General features: G+C 43.8%; 1 protein-coding gene across 4 annotated transcripts in view; it reads left to right on the forward strand.

Moving 5' to 3' along the window:
• Window positions 1–6000, forward strand: part of Specc1 (sperm antigen with calponin homology and coiled-coil domains 1) — a 268415-nt gene that overhangs the window by 199447 nt on the left and 62968 nt on the right. The gene's annotated exons all lie outside the window — the stretch shown is intronic.

Consider the following 6000-nt stretch of genomic DNA (forward strand, 5'->3'; position numbering starts at 1 on the left):
CCCAGCCAGAGCCCCTTGCTGCTCCCCGAGGTTCCTGTCTGCCTCATTTCTCTCCTTGCGGTTTCTGTAACAGTGTGAGTGCTTGAGTAGTGATACCTTTCTCAGCTCTTAGATAAAAGGAACAGAAAGCTGTATAATATTTGCATCTTTTCACACAGTGTTAAGTTAGTAAGATTTGGCCGGGTGGTGGTGGCGCACGCCTTTAATCCCAGCACTTGGGAGGCAGAGGCAGGTGGATCTCTGTGAGTTCGAGGCCAACCTGGTCTTAGAAGAGCTAATTCCAGGACAGGCTCCAAAGCTACAGAGAAATCCTGTCTCGAACCCTGCCCCCCATAAAAAAATTAGTAAGATTCGCCCTTTATTGCTATATTTTATTTTCCTCACTATTTAGTAACACGTTATGTGATTTTTTTTGTTTTTTACTTGTCTGCTTTATTGATATTCTTATCGCTGCTGGATGTGCTCTTAGGAACGGCGTGCCTGGGCCTTAAAGCTGCATATTCAAATGTCGTAGATGATGCCAAGCAAATTTCTCTGTAACTGTGCATTGTCCCCCCCACCAGCAGTTTATGGGAGATGTGTTCCTATGTGTTCTCATCAGCGTGCTGTGTTCTTCACTCACGGTGTTTGGGTGGAGCTGTAGTAGTATCTCATTATGGTTTTGGTATTTGTTAGCCTGTTGGCTAATGAGATTGTGCATGTGTGAACTGGTCATTTGGACAGCCTTTCTGTGGAGACGTACCTAGTTAGGCCTTTCATCCTTATGTATTTACTTCGCATTTATTTTGGTCGTCAGGAGCTTCCTACAGAGCACACACTCTGCCCCTGAGCTGTTTTCCAAGCTCCTTCCCATCCTTAAAATAATTTTCTCTGTTTTTTCTTTATTGCTTTAAAAACTTCTTTGAATGGACTGGAGAGATGGCTCCATAGTTAAGAGTACTCATTGCTCTTCTAGAGCACGTGAGTTTAGTTCCTGGCACCCACATGGTGGCTCACAGTCGTCTTTTCCAGGGCTCTGACACCTGCGGATTCACATACAAACGTGCAAGCAAAACAGTCATATATAGGTAAAATAAAACATAAATTCTAATTTTAGAAATCTGTGTTCTTTGTTAAATTGATGTATCACAGATTCTTTTTTCTCCCCCCTACTTTTTTTGTTTGTTTTTGAGACAGGGTTTCTCTGTGTAGCCCTGGCTGTCCTGGAACTCACAGAGATCTGCCTGCCTCTGCCTCCCAAGTGCTGGGATTAAAAGGTGTCAACCACCCCTACCCCACATACACAGATTCTTTAATGTGACTTGAAATTCCACTCTTGAGAAGCAGAAATCTTAATAAAATATTTTATATTTATTTTTTTCAATATGTACATGTTTTTGTGCGTGTATGTGGGCGCATGCCTGCCACCACGGTGCACCTTGAAGGTCAGAGGACAACTTTGTAGAGCCAGTTCTCTCCACAAGCAAGTGCTTTTACCTGCCACACCATCCCTTAATTTCTACTATACCTGATTAGGGCCATCTTTTTCCTCTAGTGGCTAAGTGCTTTTGGTATTCTGCCTAGGAATCATGTTTCTGCGAGCCACATGTGGTAGCACACGCACTTAATCTCAACACTCTGGAGGTAGAGGTACGCTGATCTCCGAGTTCTAGGTCAGCCAGGAATTCACAGTGAAGCTTTATTTTTCTAGCGTTAACTCTAAGTGGATACTCCTTTTTAATTTCTTTCCTTGGCTTTGTTCCTTTTTTTTTTTTTTTCTAAAACTTAGGAAGATTCCAACATTATAGCTCACCTTCCTAAGGTCCAGCTTTTGAAAGTAGCTAGGACTGAGAACGGAGCTAGAAGAAACCATGGCTTGCCTGAGACTCAGCCCAGTGAGCTGAGAAGCAGGGCTGAGATTCTCTCTGTTCTATTAACCATACAATACTTTAAAATCAGAGTCTACCCAAGAATAGTATTATCTTTATCTTGGCATTTTTTTTAAATTCTCCCTTTATTTCACGAAACTCAAGACACGGTCATAAAGGCTCCCAGGATACACTTACTTCTAGTTCCTTGTTCTTCCTTAAGCGTGCCCCTTGTACGCCCCATTCTAAGGGATGAACTGGCCCACAGATGGAAGCCACTCCAATAACAGCCATCTCTGCATTTGTCAGCCAAGCTGCTGAGGAAGTGGAAAAGCAAAAGGAGCAAGAGATTGCTGATTATTTGTTTGTGTGTGGCACCGGGCGGGGAGGTGTGTGCTAGCGTCAAGACAATATGGTAATGGAAAATGGAAGAAAACAATCAAAAGGAGTAATCAGCCTCAACTGTGGCTGAGCCCAGTGCAGTCATCTCTGGCTGGGTTGCTGTCGTTTCTCTACTACAGAAGTGGATCCAGGACAGAGCCAAGAGGAGGTAAAAGGCAATTACAATTTTCAGAATAAATTGGCCCTTTGTGGCATGATGTTATAATTAGAATGAGGGAAGGAGATTGACAGAATATTTCCAGTAAGTTGAAAGAAAACTATTTCTTGCTGTACTAAACTTTTTGTTGTTTTGTGAGTATCTTGTATTAAGTTTTCAAAATACTTTTATGTTTGGTGAAACCCACAATGTATTGTGTGTGAAGAATATTTTTCACTCATGGTTAAATGTCTATAAGTTTAGAAAGAACTATAAATCACACATGTGTCTCACACCTTTGACAAACTATTCCCCAGCTAGACCAGTTTGTACACGTTGTTCCCTAAACAGTTCTGTAGTTACTCTGAGAATTAAGAGGCCAGAACCAATTGTTGAAAGTTCAGATGGTTCATAATCTTTTTGAAGACCAGTAGCCATATGTGTTTTTACTTCAAATAGCTTTCTACCTGTCTTTCTACCTAGCCAGGGGTTGCTTTGAAATGGACAGTGTGGAAGGGAGGCCTTGAAACACCAGTTCTCTGGCTCAGGGTCCCTGCCTGACAGCCAGTAAGTAGCACTGAGCATTAGAATACTGAGGTCCTGTTGGTACCCACAACATGCCTCGTGGGGTGCTTTATATCTGTGAGGTTGATGGTTACAGGTACTGCAGCCAGCTGGGCTGAAGAGTTAGTTTGCTTTTCTTCTGCCTTCCTTCCCCAAGGGACCTTGAGCTGGATTGCATAGAATTTACCCCAAATCTCTGTAAAGTCCTCTATTACCTCCTAAGTAGCACAAGGAATAGTTCTCTCACTGGGCACCTTGGCTATGTTCCTAGGGCCTTGCCATGTCCTGGACTCTGGTAGACACTGGTGATTCGGTCTAGGTCAGGGCAAAGTTACCAAGTGTGAAGTCTGCTAAGGCTAATTGAGTTTGGAAGCTGATTCTTTCCTGAGCCTCTAGGTCAGAGCCCTGCCCCCATCATGTGGAAACAGAAACAGAGAGCTGCTAAGCAAGTGCTGTTTAAGCTGCTCCGCCTGTAGTCAGGCCACACACAAAACCTCACATTCCCTTCTGTAGATTCAGATGTTTGCTTCTGCTAAATGATGGGCAGGGGACAGTCTTTTTGTCTAGCCATTCCTATCATTCTTGTATAGCCTACTTTTTCAGCTCGCAGGCTTTTGGAGTCTTGAGATACATAGTTGTCAAGAGCACCCTTTAGACTGGGGTTCTCCGTGCTGCCCACATATCAGAATTGCCTGAATACCAGTCTTAGCTCTTTCAGGTTGCTGCAACAAAATACCACAGATAAAATAGTTAACAGACAATAAGAAGTTAAGGGTTAGGAAATCAAAGATCAAGGCAGATCTGTGATAAAGAAAGCCTGTTCTTGTTTCATAGGTGACACCATTGGCGGTGTCATTGCATGTTGGAAGGGGTAAGACAGATCTCAGGCCCTTTCTGTAAGGACACTGATCTCGTCAGGGGACATACTGTCTTCCAAAGGCCCACCTCCTAAAATCATCACCATGGCGATCTGCAGAGTGAGCAACACTCACAGCCCTTCTTTCATATATTTAGTGGGATAATTTAAGATGCCTTAGGCAAGGTAAGAAAACTCCATCACCAAGATTATCTCTCCTCGGAGCCTTTCACCAGTCAGTGTGATTTACATTTTAGCTTCCTATTTCACTAAGGCACAATCCAAGTCTCCAGCTTGTTTCATAGTTACTGGGATCAGAGAGGAGTGAGACCGAAAGGCCGTGAGAGGAGCAGTAGTTAAGAACTGGATGCTGTGCTCTAGATGTTACATCTGCCGTGTGTTCACTGTCCAGGCCCAAGTGCACGTCTGTAGGAGTTAAGAACTGGATGCTGTGTCCTAGATGTTATGTCTGCCATGTGTTCACTGTGCAGGCCCGAGTGCACGTCTGTAGGAGTTAAGAACTGGATGCTGTGCTCTAGATGTTACATCTGTCGTGTGTTCTCTGTGCAGGCCCGAGTGCACGTCTGTAGGAGTTAAGAACTGGATGCTGTGTCCTAGATGTTACATCTGTCATGTGTTCACTGTGCAGTCCCTATTGCATGTCTGTAGGAGTTAAGAACTGGATGCTGTGTCCTAGATGTTATGTCTGCCGTGTGTTCACTGTGCAGTCTCTAGTGCACGTCTGTAGGAGGGGATCTGAGTGTTGCTGTCAGCATAGAGGAGCGTTGCATCAGCCCAAGGCCAGCTGCGTCAGTAGCGTTTCTGATAGTTTCGATTCATGGCAACTCTGGAGGAGGTTGAGTATCACAGGGATACTTCCACACCTGATCTGGGAGACAAGTTAAGTGAGTATTAAACATGAAGTAAAGAAACTAGTTTTAAGCTACATTTAGAAGGTCACCAAAATAATTAGCCGTACTATTGATGGAAAAACAATCATGTCCCAGGAAACACAGAGCTAGGTTACCCCAGGGTTCATGTTCCAGAGTGGAAGAGTTTTTTTGTTTTTGTTTTTGTTTTTGGTTTTGTTTTTTTTTGTTTTGTTTTTTTTTTTTTTTTGGTTTTTTTCGAGACAGGGTTTCTCTGTGGCTTTGGAGCCTGTCCTGGAACTAGCTCTTGTAGACCAGGCTGGTCTCGAACTCACAGAGATCCACCTGCCTCTGCCTCCCAAGTGCTGCCTCCCAAATGCGCCACCACCGCCCGGCGAGTGGAAGAGTTTTATATTCAGACTTTCTTTGGACTGTTGATGCTCTCAGATAATGACACAGAGACTTATTATTAATTATAAAAGCTTGACCTAACTAGCTCTTATAACTTAAATTAATCCATTTATATTAATCTGCATTCTGCCGCATGGCTCATTACCTCTCTTCCATACAGTACGTCCAAATCCCTCCAAGTCTCACTGGCAAATCTCTGCCTCTCTGATTCTTCCACTGAGTTCCTCTCTCCCTGGAAGTCCCACCTATCTTCTCCTGCCTGGCTATTGGCTGTTCAGTTCTTTATCAAATCAACCAGAAGGTGCCTTGACAGAGACACGTCTTCACAGTGTACAGAAAGATTATCCCACAACAGAGTTTTATAGTAATAAAACATAGAGAGTTATAAACCAAGGTATTTTTGAGAATACATTGGTGGAAACATCAGAGAGGTGGTTAGTTTAGAATGGGGGAATCTCTCCTACTGGCCTCCATTCTTAGCTATGGGGTTGGAAGATGTCAGTAATTTCCAAAAGATTTTTGTCTGTTAATCGGAGGATGTTATGACATAGAAATGGGCAAGGAATGACTATTTAGAGGGCTAAAGCTAGCCCAAGAGGAAGTAAAACTTAGGCTCTGGACCTGCAACCTTCAAACCTTCCCATATCACTCCAGTTCTGATCAGTCAGTCAGTCTGTGCAGACAGGTATGGAAAGGGTCCCGAGCAGAGACAGGGCAGAGCAGAGGATGATGTTTGGGGTGATAATGGGCAGGCAGGAAAGGGCAGTCAAGGTACTATTGAGAGACTGTTTCTGCTAGACTGCCGGTAAGGCGTCTGAGTAGACAGTCCACTCAGGAGAGATGATACTTGGCCACTACTGTGTCCCAACTGGAAAGTGATGACTAAAGGTGTGCACACAGTTGTGTGTACAGTGA

This window comes from Alexandromys fortis, unplaced genomic scaffold (assembly GCF_014885135.2).
Source record: "Alexandromys fortis isolate MF-2015 unplaced genomic scaffold, M_Fortis_MF-2015_v1.1 scaffold_149, whole genome shotgun sequence".
Taxonomy (NCBI): domain Eukaryota; kingdom Metazoa; phylum Chordata; class Mammalia; order Rodentia; family Cricetidae; genus Alexandromys; species Alexandromys fortis.